Below are 24,681 nucleotides of genomic sequence, written 5' to 3'. Positions count from 1 at the left end.
AATTTTCCACTGTACACAAATTCACAACAGTCCACCAATTTTCCACTGTACGCAAATCCTGTAAAGTCTTCAAATTCTCCACAGCTCACAAATTCTCCATAATCTGAAAATTCTTAGCACTCCGCCATGTACCAACAGTCTCCAGAGCAGTGGGAAGAAAGGATCCACAGCAGTGCACCACGGGATATTATTCGTGAGTTAAACTGGAATCCGTGGCGTGCCATATCAATCCTCTCAAAAGACTGTTGAGTAAAAAAAAAAGAAAAACTGAAATATTTGTGATGTTAGCAAGTTTTTTTCTGAATTATTATTTCATCCCTCTCACTCCTCCCACATAGTGGATAACGTTCAGTAGTAATGGCTAGCTACACTTTTCAGCCGACTAAAGTCTTTTTTTGAAAGGCAAACCCAGGAGCCTTGGTGACTGTATAAATAAATCCTAATTTTTACATCCAGGTTTAGCATTCTTCATGATGAAGGTTTAGAGTCAATCAAAGAGTAGGGGTGGAAGACAAGTAGCTTCTTTAGAGCGCACTAAATTTCTGCTTTCCAATATTCAACGGCTCCTTAGATTGTGTATTTTAGTTCAATAGTATCTCATTGACTCACAACATCGTCTACATTTGCGCAGTGGACAAAATTTTCCAAAGTCTGGGTTTTTTCGTAGTAGTATTTGTCTAACCACGTATCACGGCGTCGTCCCTACGTGTAGAGATCCCTGTTCTCAGTCTACAAGGGGCTGTCCAACTGACGTATGATAAGTGGAGTCTGGCTGCCATCTTTTCTTGAGTAGTAAATTCTGAATCTTCCGGGGATAGTTCAATTTAAACTTTAATATGTAGTGAGCCATGTTAAAACGATGAAGTGAAGCCTACATTCGGATTTGACAAATGTTTGCTTTTCGTGGGAGTGTGTTTGGGAAAGGAAGTGGGATGACTGTGATGGGGAGATGACTCCAAATTAAGACCTTGGAGAGGGAAAGAAATACGAAGGGAAATTAGAAACTATAACATGCGCTCGAAAAGGAGGATTTTGTTAAGTCTGAAGTTATGTGGTAATCGTTTTAATGTTCGCATACGTGATTTCCCTAAATCGCTCCAGGCAAATGCCGGGATAGTTCCTTTGAAAGGGCACGGCCGACTTCCTTCCCCATCCTTCCCTAATCCGATGAGACCGATGACCTCGCTGTCTGGTCTCCTCCCCCAAACAACCCAACAGAATGTTCGCATAGGAGCAGCTTATTAAAGTTATCCTGGAGTAGCGTTTGTAGGTGTGGCGTTGGAAGGATGTGCAGTAGAGTACGAAGGTAGGAAGGATGAAACTATTACGTGGTCGATGCTTTTGTGTTACTTCCTCTAAAGCTCGAATATTTTTATATCTCTGGCCATCAATAATATATTTTTCAGGTAAGAATATGAGAGACAATCACGACCCAATGATATCATCATCTAAAGACAAGGAATGGCTGTCGATTAAACTGCGAACGAAAATGTTTATGAAAGTGGCATTCACCTAAAGAGAGTAGAATACAAACCACATTTCTACTTGCGTGATGAGGTGGAGTAAACTCCTTGTGGCAGTGGGGATTGACGAAAAACATGCTAACTGGAGTACCGAGGGAAAAGGTCCTTAATCAAACAGAGAAACGAAACGAAGGCCATCGATGATAACAAGCATCAGGCGATTACCTACAACGTGTTGCTCAGCTCCGTCGACGAGCTATCAGCCCTCTTTTTCGCGCCACGGTTGTCACGTTAGCGAAAACGGCCTCTGAGTCTTCAGCAGTCGACTGATTCACCCACTGTAGCCCTACAGGAAGCTACTTGTTAGTCTATGAGGCTAAAATGATTGGAAATAGTCCTCGCACTTTTCAGATTAGGAACTCGTGGCTGAATTGTAGAATAAGGAAGTTTTTAGTGGCAACAGTAATGTGAACGGTACGTGAGAATACTGAGAATCAAACGAAGTGATAAGGTCCACATATTAAATGTACAACCGTCACGGTTCCTATTTCCACTCTTCCAAATTTTCTACGTGGAACACGAAAAAGTTATGTTGTATAAATATTCTCCAAACTGCAAAAAACTGCCAGTCAGTGGTTATTTGTTAATTTAACACAACGATGCTTTGTTTTCAGTCCACTTTCCGTGTACAACGATAAGTGAACCACAAGCGCTGCCTGCATCGTGAGTCGTGGCTCGCGTTGCATATTGCATCGTTCTTTTGTTTCGGTGCCGCGAGCCAGTACTTTGGTTACGTGCAGTGAATTTTACCAAATCAAAAATTCCTTTGTCGGCAGAGATTCGCGTTCATTGTTCGACATACCTATGCACTCATGTCTGCTTTCACTTGTTTCTGCACCAGTTCTTTGAAGCTCAGTGAATGCAGCCTAGTTTCATTGATGCAGTATAAGCTGACTCACTCTACGAACAGGTTCTCATCTAGTTAGAAAAACCGAAAAAAAAAACCGCGGAAGAATGCTTTGAAATGATTGCCTTACTATTCCTGTAATACTTTACACTGCTCTCATGGTTTTATAAGTGAAGTAATAGCAATGAAAACACAATAACGAGATATAAATATATCGTTATAAAATGTATCGATATAAATGTTGAAGATCCCCAGTACTAGTTACTATATTTCTCAGCGAAACAGAGCGATCAGAACATACAACAGAATGCATGGAGAGGCAATTTGTAACGCATTGTAACGGACCAGAACAGTAAAACCGAAAAACGGCGGTAGGTATGATACAAATCAAGATATCGTTTGTCATCATCTCGTTCAGGGAGTGGGTTTATTTTCTCGTAGGGCGCTTGATTGTCCCTCCAGTCGACATTTAACGCCATAATTATACAGAGCGTGGACAGTCCTAAACTGTACTTTTTTCTTTTTTAAATGAGGAAGCAATGCACGAAGTCTCGAAGTAGTAACCTGTGTGATGCCGTGTCAGTAAACTGTTGATGTTTCTGCATCGGCTTTGGTAGAGTTAATACCGTAAAGATACAGAATCGCCTGTCTTCTGTCCATGGTGGATTTACTTGCATGAGTTACAAGAGGCCGTTAGTATGTGAAACCCCGTCAGTAACGGAAGGGCAACTGTCTGGTAGAGTAAGAGTATGTTTCCCCGTTGTATAACAGACAGTAGAGATATTTGAGACACAGTGTTAAAATGTTATGCGTAGCTTTAACGCAGGGTCACTTTGAGCAGTTACTGTAAGGAATGTTGTTGTTGTGGTCTTCAGTCCTGAGACTGGTTCGATGCAGCTCTCCAAGCTACTCTATCCTGTGCAAGCTTCTTCATCTCCCAGTACCTACTGCAACCTACATCATTCTGAATCTGCTTGGTGTATTCATCTCTTGGTCTCCCTCTACGACTTTTACCCTCCACGCTGCCCTCCAATGCTAAATTTATGATCCCTTGATGCCTCAGAACATGTCCTACCAACCGATACCTTCTTCTAGTCAAGTGGTGCCACAAACTTCTCTTCTCCCCAACCCTCTTCAACACTTCCTCATTAGTTGTATGATCTACCCATCTAATCTTCAGCATTCTTCTGTAGCACCACATTTCGAAAGCTTCTATTCTCTTCTTGTCCAAACTATTTATCGTCAATGTTTCACTTCCATACATGGCTACACTCCATACAAATACTTTCAGAAACGACTTCCTGACACTTAAATCTATACTCGATGTTAACAAATTTCTCTTTTTCAGAAATGCTTTCCTTGCCATTGCCAGTCTACATTTTATATCCTCTCTACTTCGACCATCATCAGTTATTTTGCTCCACAAATAGCAAAACTCCTTTACTACTTTAAGTGTCCCATTTCCTAATCTAATATCCCCAGCATCACCCGACTTAATTCGACTACATTCCATTATCCTCGTTTTGCTTTTGTTGATGTTCATCTTATATCCTCCTTTCAAGACACTATCCATTCCATTCAATTGCTCTTCCAAGTCATTTGCTGTCTCTGACAGAATTACAATGTCATCGGCGAACCTCAAAATTTTTATTTCTTCTCCATGGATTTTAATACCTACTCCGAATTTTTCTTTTGTTTCCTCCACTGCTTGCTCAATTTACAGATTGAATAACATCGGGGAGAGGCTACAACCCTGTCTCACTCCCTTCCCAACCACTGCTTTGCTTTCATGCCCCACAACTCATAACTACCATTTGGTTTCTATACAAATTATAAATAGCCTTTCGCTCCCTATATTTTACCCCTGCCACCTTCAGAATTTGAAAGAGAGTATTCCAGTCAACATTGTCAAAAGCTTTCTCTAAGTCTACAAATGGTAGAAACGTAGGTTTGCCTTTCATTAATCTAGCTTCTAAGATAAGTCGTAGGGTCAGTATTGCCTCACGTGTTCCAATATTTCTACGGAATCCAAACTGATCTTCCCCTAGGTCGGCTTCTACTAGTTTTTCCATTCGTCTGTAAAGAATTCATGTTAGTATTTTGCAGCCGTGACTTATTAAACTGATAGTTCGGTAATTTTCGCATCTATCAATACCTGATTTCTTAGGGATTGGAATTAATATATTCTTCTTGGAGTCTGAGGGTATTTCGCCTGTCTCATACATCTTGTTCACCAGATGTTAGAGTTTTGTCAGGACTGGCTCTCCCAAGGCCGTCAGTAGTTCTAATGGAATGTTGTCTACTCCCGGGGCCTTGTTTCGACTCAGGTCTTTCAGTACTCTGTCAAACTCTTCACGCAGTATCATATCTCCCATTTCATCTTCATCTACATCCTCTTCCATTTCCATGATTTTGTCCTCAAGTACATCGCCCTTGTATAAACCCCCTAATACTCCTTCCACCTTTCTGCCTTCCCTTCTTTGCTTAGAACTGGGTTGCCATCTGAGCTCTTGATATTCATACAAGTGGTTCTCTTCTCTCCAAAGGTCTCTTTAATTTTCCTGTAGGCAGTATCTATCTTACTCCTAGTGAGACAAGCCTCTACATCCTTACATTTGTCCTCTAGCCATCCCTGCTTAGCCATTTTGCACTTCCTGTCGATCTCATTTTTGAGACATTTGTATTCCTTTTTGCCTGCTTCATTTACTGCATTTTTATATTTTCTCCTTTCATCAATTAAATTCAATATTTTTTCTGTTACCCAAGGATTTCTACTAGCCCTCGTCTTCTTACCTACTTGATCCTCTGCTGCCTTCACTACTTCATCCCTCAAAGCTACCCATTCTTCTTCTGCTGTATTTCTTTCCCCCATTCCTGCCATTTGTTCCCTTACGCTCTTCTTGAAACTCTGTACAACCTCTGGTTTATTCAGTTTATCCAGATCCCATCTTCTTAAATTCCCACCTTTTTGCAGTTTCTTCAATTTTAATCTAGAGTTCATAACCAATAGATTGTGGCCAGAGTCCACATCTGCCCCTGGAAATGTCTTACAATTTAAAACCTGGTTCCTAAATCTCTGTCTTACCATTATATAATCTATCTGAAATCTGTTAGTATCTCCAGGCTTCTTCGATGTATACAACCTTCTTTTATGACTCTTGAACCAAGTGTTAGCTAAGATTAAGTTGTGTTCTGTGCAAAATTCTACCAGGCGGCTTCCTCTTTCATTTCTTACCCCAATCCATATTCACCTACTATGTTTCCTTCTCTCCCTTTTCCTACTACCGAATTCGTCACCCATGACTATTAAATTTTCGTCTCCCTTCACTATCTGAATAATTTCTTTTATTTAGTCATACATTTCTTCGATTTCTTCGTCATCTGCAGAGATTGTTGGCATATAAACTTGTACTACTGTAGTAGGCGTGGGCTTCGTGTCTATCTTGGCCACAATAATGCGTTCACTATGCTGTTTGTATTAGCTTACCCGCATTCCTATTTTTTATTCATTATTAAACCTACTCCTGCATTACCCCTATTTGACTTTGTGTTTATAACCCTGTATTCACCTGACGAAAAGTCTTGTTCCTCCTGCCACCGAACTCCACTAATTCCGACTATATCTAACTTTAACCTATCCATTTCCCTTTTTAAATTTTCTAACCTACCTGCCCGATTAAGGGATCTGACATTCCACGCTCCGATCCGTAGAACGCCAGTTTTCTTTCTCCTGATAACGACGTCCTCTTGAGTAGTCCCCGCCCGGAGATCCGAACGGGGGACTATTTTACCTCCGGAATATTTTACCCAAGAGGACGGCCGGCCAGTGTGGCCACGCGGTTAAAGGCGCTTCAGTCTGGAACCGCGCGACCGCTACGGTCGCAGGTTCGAATCCTGCCTCGGGCATGGATGTGTGTGATGTCCTTAGGTTAGTTAGGTTTAAGTAGTTCTAAGTTCTAGGGGACTGATGACCTCAGATGTTAAGTCCCATAGTGCTCAGAGCCAAGCAAGAGGACGCCATCATCATTAACCATACAGTAAAGCTGAATGCCCTCGGGAAAATTTACGGCTGTAGTTGCCCTTTGCTTTCAACCGTTCGCAGTACCAGCACAGCAAGGCCGTTTTGGTTAGTTTTACAAGGCCAGATCAGTCAATCATCCAGACTGTTGCCCCTGCAACTACTGAAAAGGCTGCTGCCCCTCTTCAGGAACCACACGTTTGTCTGGCCTCTCAACAGATACCCCTCCGTTGTGGTTGCACCTACGGTACGGCTATCTGTATCGCTGAGGCACGCAAGCCTCCCCACCAACGGCAAGGTCCATGGTTCATTGGGGGGGGGGGGGGGGGGGACTGTAAGGAATAAGTTCTATAAATAAAAAAATACTTATTTTCATCAATCCCTTACCTCAAAATACTGAGTTTAGCATCCTCTACTACATGTACAATTTTTGCACTGTGGACAAATAGACGTGAACGAACTTTACAAACACGACGATAAATGGAGCGCATAATGTACGCTATCTGATCAAAAGTATCGGGACACCAGTTGGTGGACATTAATATGGGCAATGCCGAACATTCGTCTTTATGACAGCTTGAACTCAGTTGGGGAGACTTTCAACGGAGTGTCCGAATGTCTGGAGAAATGACAGTCCATTCTTCCTCAAGATCCGAAACCAAAGAAGGTAGTGACGTTGGGTGCCGGGCTATGAAACGAGTGCGACGCCATAACACATCCCTAAGTGTTCCACAGCACCCAGTCCATTTCAGGAATGTTGTTGTCCACAAACCATTGCCTAACCAAGACTGCTTTACGGTAGGGTGCTTTGACCTGCTGACACAACCATCGTCTCTGAATTGTTCCTCTATTGCACACAGTTCGCATTTAGATTTTTCTTAAGCACATTAAGGGACGAAACCCTAAGGAACGAAAAATACCCGCATACCGTATAACTCCAAACACTTCCTCCGCACTTCACTGTTACCACTTCACCTGGTGGCAGGTAGCGTTCTCCAGGCATCCGCCAAACCCAAACCTTTCCGTTGCATCGCCACAAGGTATATCTTGATTCAGAACTCCAAATTACTCATTTTCTGTGATCCGCTGTCCTGTGGCGTCGCTCTTTACGCCACCTCAAGCGTCGCTTAACACTGACTAAAGAGGTGCGTGGCCTACGAGGAGCTGCTCGACCACTGTACCACATTAACTCCCTACGCACAGCCATTGCTCATCTGCTGGTAGCTATTTGAAACTCACGAGAGGTTCCTCCCATTGGTTTTATACGATTTCTTACAACCACCATCCGTCAGCACGTGTGGTCTAATTGGTCTTGGTTTAGTTGTGGTTGTTCCTTCGCTTGTCCACTTCGCAGTCACATCGTTAACAGTCGATATGGGCAGATTTAGAAGGATTGAAATGTCACTGATGGATTTGTATTCAGATGATACACCATAAGTAGTTCACGTTCGAAGTCACTGAATTACTCTGACCTATTGTTAGTAAGATTGTGTATCTTGTTGCTTCCGTAGAGCTGGAAAAAATGGGGAAGTAAGTTGCTATATGTCTTATAATGGAGAATAAAAAGTTTTATATTAAAACAGTTTCTCCTTGACAACTCCTTCTATTCCGTAGAAGAATTACTATGTTTACAATGTGTAAAAGGTGATGGGTAGGAATTTCCAGCTCAATCTGTACATCTTGTTTTCAGTTCGAGGAAAGAAAAATATACACATGATGATGTTTAGAGTACAAATAGATGCACAAATTAATTTGCAATATGAATGTAAAATGACTCTTTACACATCATGAATATTTATCCTGCAAAATGATCCATGGAACGTGAAGGTAACTAACTCTCAGTTTATTATTATTGTATCTACAGCCAGTTGTTCTAATCGATTTTGGTAATTTGAGATCAATTCCAAATCCAAAGGTCTTCATCTTCTTCCACATCGCATCGAAATCGATTTCATACACTTGAAAGTCAGTCAGGTCATCATAAAGCAGCACAATTAATAATTGTGGTTGTTGTGGTCTTCAGCCCAGAGACTGGTTTGATGCAGCTCTCCATGCTTCCCTATCCTGTGAAAGCTTCTTCATCACCAAGTACCTACTGCAACCTGTATCCTTCTGAATGTGCTTAGTATATTCAAGTCTTGGTCTCCCTCTAAGATTTTTATCCTCCACGATGTCCTCCAATACTAAATTCGTGATCTCTTGATACCTCAGAACATGTCCTACCAACCAATCCCTTCTTCTGCTCAAGTTGTGCCACAAATTCCTCTTCTCCCCGATCCCGTTCAGTACCTCCTCATTAGTTACATGGTCTATCCATCTAATCTTCAGTATTCTTCTGTAGCACCACGTTTCGGAAGCCTCTATTCTCTTCTTGTCTAAACTACATATCGTCATGTTTCACTTCCATACATGGATGCACTCCACACTACTACTTTCAGAAAAGACTTCCTGACACTTAAATCTATACTCGATGTTAAATTTCTCTTCTTCAGAAACGCTTTCCTTGCCGTTGCCAGTCTGCATTTTGTATCCTCTCTACTTCGACCATCATCAGTTAGTTTACTCCCAAATAGCAAATCTCATCTACGACATTAAGTGTCTCATTTGCTAATCTAATTCCCTCAGCACCACCTGATTTAATTAGACTACAACGCATTACCCTCGTTTTCCTTTTGTTGATGTTCACCTTATATCCTCCTTTCAAGGCACTGTCCGCTCCGTTCAACTGCTCTTCCAGGTCTTTTGCTGTCCATGACAGAATTACAATGTCGTCGAAAAACCTCAAAGTTTTTATTTCTTCTCCATGGATTTTAATTCCTACGGCGTATTTTTCTTTTGTTTCCTCCACTGCTTGCTCAATATACAGATTGAATAACATCGGAGATAGGCTACAATCCTGTCTCACTCCCTTCCCAACCACTGCTTCCCTAAAAGAGAGTATTCCAGTTAACATTGTCAAAAGCTGTCTCTAACTCTACAAATGTTACAAACGTAAGGTTGCCTTTCCTTAATCTATCTTCTAAGATAATTCGTAGGGTCAGTACTGCCTCAGGTGTTCCTACATCTCTACGGAATCCAAACTGATCTTCCGCGAAGTCGGATTCTACCAGTTTTTCCATACGTCTGTAAAGAATTCGTGTTAGTATTTTGCAGCCGTGACTCATTAAACTGATAGTTCGGTAATTTTTACACCTGTCAACATCTGCTTTCTTTGTGATTGGAATTATTATATTCTTCTTGAAGTCTGGGGGTATTTCGCCTGTCTCATACATCTTGCTCACTAGATGGTAGAGTTTTGTCAGGGCTGGCTCTTCCAAGGCTATCAGTAGTTCTATCGGAATGTTGTTTACTCCCGGGGCCTTGTTTCGACTTAGGTCTTTCAGTGCTCTGTCAAACTCTTCACGAAGTATCATATATCTTCATCTACATCCTCTTCCATTTCTATAATATTGCCCTCCAGTACATCGCCCTTGTATAGACCCTCTATATACTCTTTCCACCTTTATGTATTCCCTTCTTTGCTTAGGACTGGTTTTCCATCTGAGCTCTTGTTATTGATACAATTTGTTCTCTTTTCTCCAAAGGTTTTTCTAATTTTCCTGTAGGCAGTATCTATCTTATCCCTACTGATGTATGCCTCTACATCCTTACCTTTGTCCTCTAGCCATCCCTGTTAGCCATTTTTCTCTTCCTGTCGGCCTCATTACAATTAATAAAACACAATAAACAGCTTTTCCTTGTCTGTATTACAACACATTGTGTTAATGTAAACTATAAAACATCTTATCAAGCAAGTGATGACAGGTCTACAATCATTCACCTGACAGAGAACAGTCGAACGTATACGATGTTCCTCAGTGACACAGTTCCCATGGATCCACCGATTCCCATACTGTAAGATCGATATTGGGCACACAATCTGTAATTATTCGAACGAGTCAAATTAGAAGCCTTTTGATTTTCTAAGTTAAGTCGAAACAGAGTAAAGGTGATTTAGATAACATATACTTTACGCACATTAACTCAAATAGATATTGGGATATGAATCCATACTTCACTTTCGGTTTACTTTGAAATGTCATGCCTAAAGTTTCTCATATATATTAAAAGTCAGTAAAAACATGTAACATAGAAAAAATGCAACTCCAGATTTGCGTTGTTTAGACAAAATGATATTATCTGATATGCAATGCTCCAAAACTGTAGCTTTTATTTTAGTAATAGCTTCGACCATATCACTCACTGATTTGGCCTTAGGCTCGTTTCGAGGCTTAGTAATTTTTGTTTAGTTGTATTACTTGTGTTAATATCTCCAAAAGAACCTGGTTCACTTACATACTATAACCTGATTTGCATGTTTAAGTAATCAGCAGTCTGTAACAGACTGTCTGTCCTACTATTAGGCACTGAATTACATCTCAAACTGAACCTTAATTGGGCTTATAAAAGCAAAAGTCTTAAATGAAAAAGAGGAGGTGACTGTTTAGGCACAGTTTCTGCGGGACTTGTAATTGGCGAATCTGTGAATCTTTTGTGTAATATAATTCCTATATTGGCAACTTTAACCATCTGTATTTTTAAACGTCAGTTTTTGTTTCGCTGTGTTGGATAACTGCTTGGAGCACCACAAACGTTTTCGACCTGGTTTTCACTTTGTTATTTAACTGTTAACGTGTTTCTTAGGGTCAAACAGGTAGCAAGAATGCATAACAGAAGACTTTATACCTTAACAGTGTTCAGCATGGCTGCAGAGAAAAAAAGGGAGGATTATAGTTCGAAGTTCCGTGGACGATATGGTAACTGAAGAATAGCTGAAACTCAGACTGAACGAAGCACGGGAAGGGAAACAGTCGAAATGCTTTCGAAGAAACCATCACGCAGTTTCGTTAATCTGTTTAAGGAAGCACCACGAAACCTAGATATGGATGTCAGGACTCAAAATTAAATCCCACTTCTTCCGAATGCGAGTCCTGTGCCTGCCACAATTGCTTACGTAGCGAAATACGTAGCAGAGACTAGTCTTCTTCTTTATTACGCTTTTTATCAGATACGGTAAAAAAAGCTTCTTTCAAATGAACATTACCTGCGGTAATCATTTTGACTCAGAGGCATACAACGGAGGAAGTAACTAGGAGACTTGTTTTGGTTTCTGTAATTACCGTAGCAGCCTCGTCATCGGGAAATATGTGCCTCGTGACTATATGAAATCACCTCTACTTACATCACGTTCCAACAACAACAATGACATCATGAAAGAGAAATAGTCGCAGCAGCTTCTTCTGCACCACGAGTAGTCTATCATATTGCCTCCTGGTATATTTGCTTTCAGTTGTAATCTTTGTCGGTAAAACTGTCAGGAACAAAATATTTGTTTAAATATGGCATTGTTCTTGAAAAAACGAGACAATTTGGCAGCGATTCTATTAAAATACATAATATCCAAATAAATACAAAACTATCGATTTTCAGTAGACTAAATATAATTCCACTTATACCACAACGTCCTTTACTAGGGTAGACCCACTACCGGCGGTGGCTCAGCCCAAGTACAGTAATCATACCCCCAAACGAGAAATAGCTGAGGAAATTGTAAATAATGTCTTTAAGAAAATTATTAAGTGTTTCTCTGCAAATGAACTCTCATTAAATTTTAATAAAACACAGTGTGTACAGTTCTGTACAGCAAAAGGCGTAACACCATTAATAAAAATAGAGTTGGAACAGAAGTCTACAGCTAAGGCAGAATACTCCAAATTTTTGATTGTATGCACTGATTTGATATTGAACTGGAAGAAACACATTGATGATCTACTGAAACGGTTGAATTCAGTTACTAATGCTATTATGATTATTTGCAAATTTTAGTTCAGCTACTTAGGCTACAGGGGTATTGCAAATTCTGGTGATAAACATATTAGTAAATTAGCTTACTACGCCTATTTTCTGTCACTGCTTTCGTGTAGCAGCATATTTTGGAGAAATTCATCATTAAGGAAAAAAGTATTCGTTGCACAGTAGCTTCACAGTACATATGTATTCAGTTATGAAATCTTTTTATTAACAACCCATCCCAATTCGAGAACAATAGCAATGTGCATGCCTACAATACCAGGAGAAAGGCTGATCATCCCCATTCTGAATTAAATCTAACTTTGGAACATAAGACGATGAATTACGCTATCACAAAAATCTTAGGTCACTTAGCAAGTCCATTCGGCAGATTCATGGACTGATTTTGCTTCTTTTAAGTCCGTACAAGTGCTACAACAAACCACTACCCCGACAATGTTTGAAATGGGATTACACATTCGTTAAAGCGTACGCGTTGAATAAACACTCTTACGGAACTACCCATGCTACATCAGCAGACACTGCAAATGTGGCACTTCATCATGTGAGCATAGCATAATCGTCTGTAATGAAGTCCAGGTTAGAACAAGCCGTTCACCAAGCTAGGTGAAAGTCACACGGCGGTTGATGGCCACGTAATAGTTGTGCTGCTGGCTCCCCAGGAAGTCTTCCCTCCCGCTCGGCGGAATGGAATACTAGGAGAACGAAGGAATAAAGGATTACAAGCTCAGATAGGACAAATAGCAGGTAAGGAATCGGCATTAAACTCTTCAAAAGAACCAACCTGGCACTACATCCTCAAGTTAAAACCATCAATTTTATTCTCGAAAGTTTTCTGATGTCACCTGTGCACCTTCTATTAGGTCCTTGTCTTTGTCTTTCTTTAGATCTTGTAATCTAGAACAGAAATTCCTTGTTCCATCCAGCATCCATTCACGTGGGTATAAATCCCAAACTGATCACTCTTTTTTCATTACAACGATAATTACACATTCAACCCCGTTATATTCAGTAATCACTTCTTTTGTTTCTTGTAGAAATTCTTGACCGTCTGTACGCTCTGTATCACGTAGGTTTGAGAAATCTTGTATGAGGAATTAAACAGTGTGTTGTTCTGTGAAGCCAGCAAATAAGTAACAAATGTCAAATGTTATTATAACTAATAAATACAGTTCTTGTTTTTATCACAACTTGTACCTGAAATTATAAAGTTTAGTATTTTAAGATCTAGATCTCTTGCCTTTTAATAAGTTCTGGATTTGTTTTGACATATTGTATGGCCTTGTACCACAGATGCCGATGCACAATTAAATGAAAATGAAGCGAATAAATAAATCTACAAGGGTTAAACACCGTTTAATATGATGACATTGGAAGCAGTTTGAACATGGGGGTAGTCGTACTGGTGACAATATACCATATGTGCTAGAGAGGCTTTATTGTTATAAACCTCAGTCTTCTACAAAACACAATGTTCTCAATACATTTTGTGTAGCTGGTATCTCTTCGTAAATATTAGAAAAAAGTGACATTTCAGGTGCACTAGGAGCTAATGACAAATATTTGATAACTACCGGTTTGGAATAAGTTCAGGTACCATATTATTATTTACAGTAGCCTGTATGGCAACGTTCTTACCGTGGTATGACATAAAATAAAAACCATCCTGCATCACTACCGTCAATGTAAAATGTACTACACGGTCAACAGCGAAGTATAATGATACAGTTGAAAAAAATCACTGTATTTTACTGTTGACTATCATACAAGCTACAGTAAATAATTTTATTATTCCTGTATGTGATCAGATGATCGAAACCGGCAGTTAATTAAGATTTATTTTATCAGCATCTCCTGGCGGTCCTGAAATGTTTTTGTTTTCCTTATTGTTTCACATCTACATACACATTTCGCAAACCACTGTATCGTGCATAGCGGAAAGCACTTTGTATCTTTACTACAGTGGCCGTCACGAAATTAGACGCCTCAAGGTCACACACACCCCCTGCAGCCTGCCAGTGCTAAGCGCTCTGATTCGCTCTCCAAACAGCCTTGCAGCTGCGTGTACAGTGTTAACAGCGCACCGCCAGCTGAACGTTCTGTTTTTCCAAGCGATATCGTTTATCACGTGTGGAACGGTGCATTGACGCATGTTTGATAGTATGCGAAAAGCAGGAGCAGGGGCCTACGTGTACTGCTACTCTGGTCGGCGTGCATAAAGGGCGTAAAGACATTAGAAAACAATCTAAAACTGTCATACCGAAGGTACTGATGAGGCCAACAGTGAAAACCCCACTATCAGCCCCTGAAGACCAAGCGGTAGTCGAGCTAGGAACACACACCCATGCCCGAGGCAGGATTCGAACCTGCGACCGTAGCAGTCCCGCGGTTCCGGACTGCAGCGCCAGAACCGCTAGACCACCGCGGCCGACCCGTCACTTGGTTTTCGATTCAGAAAGAAGTGGACCTTGCAGCAGTAAGAATGAAGTTTTGTGTAAAATTCTGAGGACAATACTCTTGGGTAATTAGATACGATTTGGGTTTCACAAAACCACACGCAAAAACATGTTTTCCTCAACTCCAACGGAAATCATAGCCTGAATGTACCTAACGCTACTTTTGTATAGCGTATATCGGCGATCTGGATGGTCTGAAAACTAATAATACTAATAATAATAATAATAATCAATCGAGCCGTCGGAACTAAAAACACAGGTGACGGCATACAAGTACTCCTGCGCAGCCACGCACGGAATCTCTCACAAATAAAATGCCTTCATACGTGACGCAATGCAGTAATAATGTTGCAGATGTTACCAAAATTGCCGGCCGTGGTGGCCGAGCGGTTCTAGGCGCTACAGTCTGGAACCGCGCGACCGCTACGGTCGCAGATTCGAATCCTGCCTCGGGCATGGATGTGTGTGATGTCCTTAGGTTAGTTAGGTTTAAGTAGTTCTAAGTTCTAGGGGACTGAGGACCGCAGATGTTAAGTCCCATAGTGCTCAGAACCATTTGAATTGTAATTTTGCTCCTTGTTATTATGTGTGTGGCATATTTTTTAAAAGATCAGATAACTTACAAAACGTAGACTGTGTAACATTGGGGCAGAGTAAATAATCATCTCATTAAAGTTAAGCGGTTCGCAGAAAGAGGATACCTAGCTGAATACAAATGAATACCACTCTTAGTAACAGGCTTCCGATGTCTCAGATTTACGTTCTCTTTCACATTGGAGGACCGAATGTTACCAGTGTTTAGTAAAGAATATGGAAAAACAGTTTACCAACCTGAATTTTTTTTATCTACCAGACAGATAGGGTGAAGAGCTTCGAGCATATATGAAAGTAATAAATTAACAGGAATGCGAATGGCCAGATTTTTTTGCATATATGTACACAGACGGGTCCAAAACTCATGAGCGAGTTGGTTCCGTTTATTATTTCCCTAGCATGCTGATAGCTAAAAAGTTTTTATTACCGCCATTAAGAAATATTTACACAGCTATTAAAGAAGCAGTTAAGCTTGGAACCGAAAAAGGGAACAGGACACTAATTCTGACTGACCGTAGAAGTGCTTTGGAGCAATTAGAGCGTTGAAAGTGGAAAGCTGAAAACAGTTGTATCTGCGCTTTTGGTGGAATTAATAACGGAAGCCAACAAAGAAAAAAAAATCCGTACATCTAAAGGGGCACTCAGGGCATAAAGGGGCACTCAGGTATTCGGCATAAGAAACTAGCAGATGGTCCTGCAAAAGACAGCATCAAAGTCAATATTTACACAGCCTCCGAATTCTGACTTCCTGCCCGAAAAAAAATAACAATAGGTGCAAACAATGTCAAACATCACAGCAGAAAAAGGACTTTTCGACCGCTTGAGTCGAGCGGTAGTCAGAAAAATCTCCCAATGAGGTACGTTACATCAGTTACTACAATAAGGTTGGGACACGCATGTTTTCCTGCACGCTTCTACAGGTCTGGAGTGACAGACTCTCTCACATGCAATAAGCATTTAGAAAACAACAGAGATCTTGACCAATCATTTTGGGATGTTCCAAGTACGCTTCACATCAAAATAAACTTTGTAAAAGTCTTGCAAAAATGAAGATTCCCTCATCAACAAATATTAAAACATTAATGAGTGAGAACAACCTCAAAATCAATAGTTTAATAGAACGTTATCTTCAGGATGTGGAGATAAAGCTCTATCATAAAAAAAATTGAATTTGGTAGTTATTAAAGGAGGCTGAAGGCTCACCACTATGTGGCAAGAATGACAAAACCCTGTTGTCACTAACCTTGTCGACCAGATTACCAAATGAAAATAACATTCACGTTGTATATAGCACCAAACCAGATAACTTCAAAGACAATTTGTGACATGCAGCTTCTCAGTGACTGTTTCCATACTTACTTCGACTTAATTTTTTTAAAACACATTTAATGACGTAGTTCTTGGTTAATAATTTATTTCACAACTGATAATTACAAAAGCATAGCAGTTGTTATTTGAAAGGATAAAGTTGCGATACTTATTATTTCGGTACTACATTTATACAAACTATGGGTCTGCGAGTGCTTATTTATTATCATTATTCCATATTGTTTCTACGCAAACCAGCAGTATACAGTATTACATCACTAGTAATATCTAAGCGTGCCTTCCAATTATTATCAACATTTAGTTTCTTTTTAATTTCAGTGTCTTATTTTTGTGCACGTCAAAGTAAAATTGCATGCATTGTTATTGCATGGACTTGAAATTTCTGTTGTAGCACCACACTGGGGGTCCAGTGCTCACGGTCTTTTTTCGTAACTGAAGAGAGTGATTAAATAGTAAATCCTGACGGTAGCTTTATAAAGACCAGACGAAAGGCCACAAGAAGCAATACCTGGAACTGTGGTGTGAGGAGCCGCTGAAAATGATAACAGTACTACTCTGGTAATTACTGAAGGAGGCTGAATGCTCAGCAGCATGTGGCAAGAATGACAAACCTTGTTGTCGCATACCCTTCTAGACGAGGAGACCAAATGGCATATTTCATCAGGATAATGCAAGAATGACATATTTCAGCAGGATAGTGGAAGAACTCACGCTGCAGTTCACACCGCAAATACGTCGAGGAATGTATGATTACTTGACTGGGCTGCCCTGTCCCGATTTGTCACCTACAGAGAACGTCCAAATGCGATGGGAAGACATATAGTAGCCTCCAGCCGGGGATTTTCGTGAACTGGCTTGGCATGTGTTCCAGGCATGGTACGAAATTCCATACGATAATTTGGGAACCTGTTTGGTTCTATACTACAATGAATAGAAGAGCGTATTAGTTCCACTGAGCGCTACATACATACGGAAAAAATAACAACACCACAAAAAAACTTAATGTAGAGCAATGAAATTTTAGCAATTTAGTAGTATGGTTCAAATGGCTCTGAGCACTATGGGACTTAACATATATGGTCATCAGTCCCCGAGAACGTAGAACTACTCAAACCTAACTAATCTAAGGACACCACACAACACCCAGTCATCACGGGGCAGAGAAAAATTTTAGCAATACATTTGTACCATATGAAAGTGACTAACACTGCAAGATCACAGGTTAAAGTCGGTATGAGCTAGGTCAAGGTGAAATGCAGCCAGAATGTTAAATGGAAGCATGCAAACGTGCATGCACTGTGTTGTGCACGTGTCCGATGTCAGTGTTCCATACCTGTTGCGCTTGGTCGGTCAAGACAAGGATGATTAATGCTTGTTGTGGATTACGCTGGAGCTGTCGTCGATGATGTACCATACGTGCTCGATTACAGACGGATCTGGTGACTGAGCAGGCCAAGGCAAAACGTCTACACACTGTAGAGCGTTTGAGTTACAACAGTGGTATGTGGATGAGCATTATCCTGTTGGAAAAAAATCCTGGAATGCTGTTCATGAATAGCAGCAGAATGTGTCTCGAATCGCCAGATTGACGTGCAATAAGGGCGTGTGGCGTAACTTCATCTGCTTCTGCTTTCATACGCAATCGCACCCCAGACCATACCTCTAGGTGCAGGTCCAGGTGTCTAGCACGCAGACAGGTCGGTTACAGCCCTTCAACTGGCATCCTATAACGAACACACAGAAATTACTGGCACCGATGTAGACCCACCTTTAATCAGGAAACACAACAAACCTCCACCCTGCCCTTCAGTGAGTTCTCGCTTGATGCCACTGAAGTTGGAAATGGCGGTGGTTTGGAGTCAGTGGAATGAGAGCTACGGGGCATCCGTCACGGAGCTGTCTTGTGAAGCCAGTTTGTGGGCTGCAGTTCCATGCTCTTGCAATTTGTCGGTCAACACAGGGACGATTAATGCTGGTTGTGGATGATGCTGTTGGAGTTGTCGTCGGATGAAGTCCCATATGTGCTCTATTGGCGCCGGCCGGTGTGACCGTGCGGTTCTAGGCGCTTCAGTCTGGAACCGCGCGACCGCTACGGTCGCAAGTTCGAATCCTGCCTCAGGCATGGATGTATGTGATGTCCTTAGGTTAGTTAGGTTTAAGTAGTTCTAAGTTCTAGGGGACTGATGACTTCAGTTGTTAAGTCCCATAGTGCTCAGAGTCATTTGAACAATTTTTTGCTCTATTGGAGAAAGATCTGGTGATCTAAAAAGCCAGGGCAAATGCTGACACCCTGTAGAGCTTGTTGGGTTACAACAGTGGTATATGGGCGAGAGTTATCCTGTTGGAAAACAAACCTTGAATGCTATTCACGAATGGCAGCACAGCAGGTCGAATCACTAGATGACATACAAATGCCGTCAGGACGCGTGGGATAAACACCAGACTACAGCTGTTGTCTTACTAAATAGCACCCCACACCATAACTCCAGGTGTAGGTACAAATTACGTAGCACGCAGACAAGTTGGTTGCAAGCCCTCAACTGGAATCCATCTAAATAACACAGGGCCATCTCTAGCACCGAGTCAGAACCTTCTTACATCAGAGAACACAACAGACCTCTACTCTGCTCTCTAATGAGCTCTCGCTTGAAACCATCGAAACTGCAATTGACGGTGGTTTGGGGTCAATGAAATCCACTCTACAGGGTGTGTGGACCGATGTTGTGCCTGAAGTGACCGATTTGTAACAGTTCGCTGAGTCACGGTGGTGCCAACTGCTGTTCAAATTGCAGTTGCAGCTGCAGTACGATGCGCCAGAGCCATATGCCGAACATGATGGCCTTCCCTCTCTGTAGTGCCTCTTGGCCATCCAGAGACCGGTCTTCTTGCGACAGCACATTCTCATGACTACCGCTGCCAGAGTCATGTACAGTGAATGCATCCCTGCCAAGTCTTTCTGCAGTATCGCAAACGAAAGATCCATCTTCTCGTAGCCATATGACACGACTATGTTCAAACTCAATGAAGTGTCGATTATAACGTCTTTGTCGTCTTAAAGGCTTTCTTCACTATCATGAACTCACCATCTCCAGTCTCACGTCCATTATAGCGTGTATTTATAACCAACGTCATAGTGGCGCTAGTAGCCCCACTTCATGCGACTGGTGCGAAATTTTGATAGACATCATCATTCAGATGATGAAGGACGCGTACCAACTTTCATCTATGTCGCACAACTGCTCCATGGTGTTGTGGTTTTTTTCCGTCTGTGTATTACACTAATGTTGAAGGTTGAGATCAGTTTTTAACGGAATAAAAGTTTAATCATTTCATGGCAGCTGTACGACGAACATCGTCTTACAAATTTGATATTATCTGTCCTATGGTCCATGCTACAAATCTTTCCATTTCCGTTACTCTATTAAATTGGCGAATACGGAGAGAAAACGGTAACAGGAGCTTCTAACCTGAGCAAGGTGATTACTATGGAGGGACGGGGCTGCCTGAAGCAGAACGTGGTCCAGCATCTCGGTATTTGGGCAGAGGCGGAACAACGCGGCGGACACAGTTGGTGCGGTCTGCTGCCCAGGAAGCTCTCGGGGACGCCTGCGCCGCTCCCTGTGTGTCCTCCCGCTCCACGCCATCGCCGGTCAATGACGCTCTGTTTCCCTGCAGGCCACTGGCAGCGCCTCCGGAGGCGCAGTTTCTTACCGGCGCCCGAGACGTGCCACGGAGAGCTCGAGTTCTTGTTCCAGCAGCTGCTGAGGCCTCTCTTTCGCCGTTCACAGCTCCCATTCTGTGCGGCCCATCCTCATTGGGCATGAATGCTTTCCAGTTTCAAACGTTGAAGTTTGTTAACGCTACACAGTCTAGGACAAAAAAACGACAGAATGGTTGGAAGGAACGGAAACCGTTAGATATGATGTACATGCACAAACAAAAGATATGATTTATTCAAGAGAAATAGCTTCAGAAACTGAGCAAGTCAATAACATGGTGATCCACATCTGGTCATTAAGCAGGCAGTTATTAGGCTTGCCACTGATTGATGCAGTTGTAAATGCCCTCCTGAGAGATATCGTGCCAAATTCTATCCATCTAGCGCGTTGGATCATCAAAATCACAAGCTGATTCGAGGGCCTTGCCCACAATGCTCCAAATGATGTCAACTGGAGAGTGCTCCAGCGGCCTAGCTGGCCGACTTAAGGTATTCCAAACACGAGCATAAGTAGTAGAAATACTCTACGTGTGTGGACGGGCATTATCATGCTGAAACGTAAGCCCAGAATGGCTTGCCACTACGGCCAACAGACTGGGACGTAGAATATCGTCGACGTACCGCTGGGGTGTAAAGGTGACTCGGATGACAATCAAAGGGAACCTGCTATGAAATGAAGTGGCATCCCAGACCATCATCTGAGGTGTCACGCCGCATGGGGGTAGCAGTCAAGTCTGTATCCCAACGCTGTCTCGGGCTTCTCCAGACACATCTCTACTAACCATCAGGGCTCAGTTCGAATTGGGACTCGTCACTCAAGACAATTCTACTCCAGTCAATGAGATTTCGCGCCGAATATTTTAATAACTTTTTAGTAGTGGATTATTATTGAGTTGCCAGTGGTATGTTTTATAATAGTGATCGACCTTTGCGAAGTCTGGTTGTAATACTGCAAACACGCCACCTAAATACGACAATTACACTACTGGCCATTAGAATTGCTACACCACGAATATGACGGGCTACAAACGAGAAATTTAGCCGACAGGAAGAAGATGCTGTGGTATGCAAATGATTAGCTTTTCAGAGCATTCACACAAGGCTGACGCCGGTGCCGACATGAGGAAAGTTTCCAACCAATTTTATCATACACAAACAGCAGTTGACCGGCGTTCCCTGGTGAAACCTTGTTTTGATGCCTCGTGTAAGGAGGAGAAGTGCGTACCATCACGTTTCCGACTTTGGTAAAGGTCGGATTGTAGCCTATCGCGATTGCGGTTAATCGTATCGCGACATTGCTGCTCGCGTTGGTCGAGATCCAATGACTGTTAGCAGAATATGCAATCGGTGGCTTCAGGAGGGTAATACGGAACGCCGTGCTGGATCCCAACGGCCTCGTATAACTAGCAGTCGAGATGACAGGCATCTTATCCACATGGCTGTAACGGATCGTGCAGCCACGTCTCGATCCCGGAGTCAACAGATGGGGACATTTGCAAGACAACAACCGTCTGCACGAACAGTTCGACGACGTTTGCAGCAGCATGGACTATCAGCTCGGAGACCATGGCTGCGGTTACCCTTGACGCTGCATCACAGACAGGAGCGCCTGCGATGGTGTACTCAACGACGAACCTGGGTGCACGAATGCAAAAACGTCATTTATTCGGATGAATGCTGGTTCTGTTTACAGCATCAAGGTGGTCGCATACGTGTTTGGCGACATCGCGGTGAACGCACATTGGGAGCGTGTATTCGTCATCGCCATACTGGCGTATCACTCGACGCGGTAGTATGGGGTGCCATTGGTTGCACGTCTGGGTCACCTCTTGTTCGCACTGACGGTACTTTGAACAGTGGACGTTAGATTTGAGATGTGTTACGACTCGTGGCTCTACCCTTCATTCGATCCCTGCGAAACCCTACATTTCAGCAGGATAATGCTCGACCGCCTGTTGCAGGTCCTGTACGGGCCTTTCTGGATACAGAAAATGTTCGATTGCTGCCATAGCCAGCACATTCTCCAGATCTCTCACCAACTGAAAACGTCTGGTCAATGGTGGCCGAGCAACTGGCTCGTCACAATACGCCAGTGTTGATGAACTGTGGTATCGTGTTGAAGCTGCATGGACAGCTGTACATGTACACGCCATCCAAGCTTTGTTTGACTCAATGCCCAGAGGTGATTGTTCTGGGTACTGATTTCTCCGGATCTATGCACCCAAATTGCGTGAAAATGTTATCACATGTGAGTTCTAGTATAATATATTTGTCCAATGAATACCCGTTTATCATCTGCATTTTCTTCTTGGTGTAGCAATTTTAATGGCCAGTAGTGTACTTTCCTGTGTTAAGGGGTTCGATCCCTGCTGCCATTTACATTTACCACCGAACACTTCGTGAGTACAACATGCATAGTATGAGAGAGGTGTCTTCCATTGATGGCCAGTTGCCAGCCAAAGCGCCACGCGATGGACCACAGCGTCATTCTCTACGTTTCAATAACTACTTTTTGGGTTGCATTTTCCTTGTACGCGACACGAGCACCCACAAACACAGAACCTCGTACGTTACCCAGCAGCACCAACAGCCTCACAAAATTTCCTTTGGGCACTTCTGCTGTTACTTTTACATTTACATCACAAAATTGGTCCGATATTCGGTAAGCTCCTGTTTTGCTCATTGAGCGATAGTCCGTGACCGTATCAAATGCCTGAAAGAAGACAAGGAACACAGCGTCAGGGACCCGTTACCTGCTGCGCTCTGGATCACACTGGCGAACAAAATGAGCTGAGTTCCACAATGTCTCTATTTGCGGAATCTATGTTGATTGCTATAGAGGGTATTTTCAACGGTCTTCGAGAATCCTTGTTGGTTGCTATACAGGATGTTTTCAGACGTCTCCGAAGTCAAGCTTTTACGCGTTAGCTACTCGAATGCGAGCGTAGTTTTGCGAGCAGCGCCTGCAGTTACAGCCCCGCGTATCATGTTCCGCTGGAGTTCAACCCGGCGGAAAATTCATTCACGGTCCACTTCCGCCGATCGGATTGCTGAAACCTCCGCAACACACTGAGCAAACGAACCACTTTAATCGTCTGCGAGCTACCGTTACTGTGCTGAAGAAACAAAACTTGGGTTCGAGATACTGAAGTTCGCAAAAAAGGAAGAAGCCAATTTGAATTAAACTGTCGACGTTTATTTTACTACATTTGAACAAAACAAGCACGCTAGTAACGTAATCAAGCCTAGGTATACTACGGTAACTAGTGCTACCACCTCTTACATAAAACTAAACTTCGCCAGAACAGGCAAGGAAGGCTCAACGGTACCGACCCGGCTGCCCTGTCATCCTCAGCCCACAGGCGTCACTGGGTGCGGATATGGAGGAGCATGTGGTCAGCACACTGCTCTCCTGGCTGCGTGTCAGTTTACGAGACCGGAGTCGCTACTTCTCAATCAAGTAGCTCCTCAGTTTGCCTCACAAGGTCTGAGTGCACCTCGCTTGCCAACAGCTCTAGGCTGACCCGATGGTCACCCATCCAAGTGCTAGACCAGCCCGACAGCGCTAAACTTCAGTGATCTGACGGGAACCTGTGTTAGCACTGCGGCAAGTTCGTTGGCTACCATCTCTTACTCGGTCCTAATGCCACATTATACTGTTCATATTATTTAAACGTTGAGGATGGCGTCACTTTCGAAGGAATATCAAGCATGTTGCACCGGATGGTTCAAATGGCTCAGAGCACTATGGGACTTAACATTTGAGGTCATCAGTCCCCTAGAACTTAGAACTACTTAAGCCTATCTAACAAAATGACATCAGACACACCCATGCTTGAGGCAGGATTCGAACTTGCGACCGCGGTGGTCGCGCGGTTGCAGATTGAAGCGCCTAGAACCGCTAGGCCACAAGGGGCTGGCTGTTGCACCGGCTGTTGCACGAGTATTCCAAACATCTGGAACTCCACATCTCCAAATCGCTCTCCTGCAACATGGTGCCGAGCATGACAACATTTCATTAGATGCATAAAACTACACTTGCTTCGTCTGTACGTTTGGAAGAGTCACTGTTAACTCTCGTGTAACGCTAAAATAGCGCATCACTTACGGTGCCTTTCTGTAAAACCAAATCTTAGGCTATATATTTCCCTTCTATTGCTTTTTTCGCACAATCCATGAATCACTTCCAAACAACTAAGTGCTCCAGACGTACATTCGCAAAAAATAATCCTCAGACTAAGCCCTTTCTTTAATATTAATAGAATTCTTTTGTCTTGGAATGTCCTCTTGCCTGCCTCTTATATCCTCATTGCTTATGGGTGTCACTCTTTAATTTGCTTCCAAAG

The 24,681-nt window shown here is 42.5% G+C and overlaps 1 protein-coding gene across 1 annotated transcript in view; it reads right to left on the bottom strand.

The window, feature by feature from the left end:
* The window catches only part of LOC124616316 (uncharacterized protein KIAA1522-like), a 485,968-nt gene that overhangs the window by 333,096 nt on the left and 128,191 nt on the right, over positions 1–24,681 (bottom strand). The window lies entirely within an intron of this gene.

This window comes from Schistocerca americana, chromosome 5 (assembly GCF_021461395.2).
Source record: "Schistocerca americana isolate TAMUIC-IGC-003095 chromosome 5, iqSchAmer2.1, whole genome shotgun sequence".
In the NCBI taxonomy this organism is placed as follows: Eukaryota; Metazoa; Arthropoda; class Insecta; order Orthoptera; family Acrididae; genus Schistocerca; species Schistocerca americana.
This window is presented reverse-complemented; position numbering and strand designations above follow the sequence as displayed.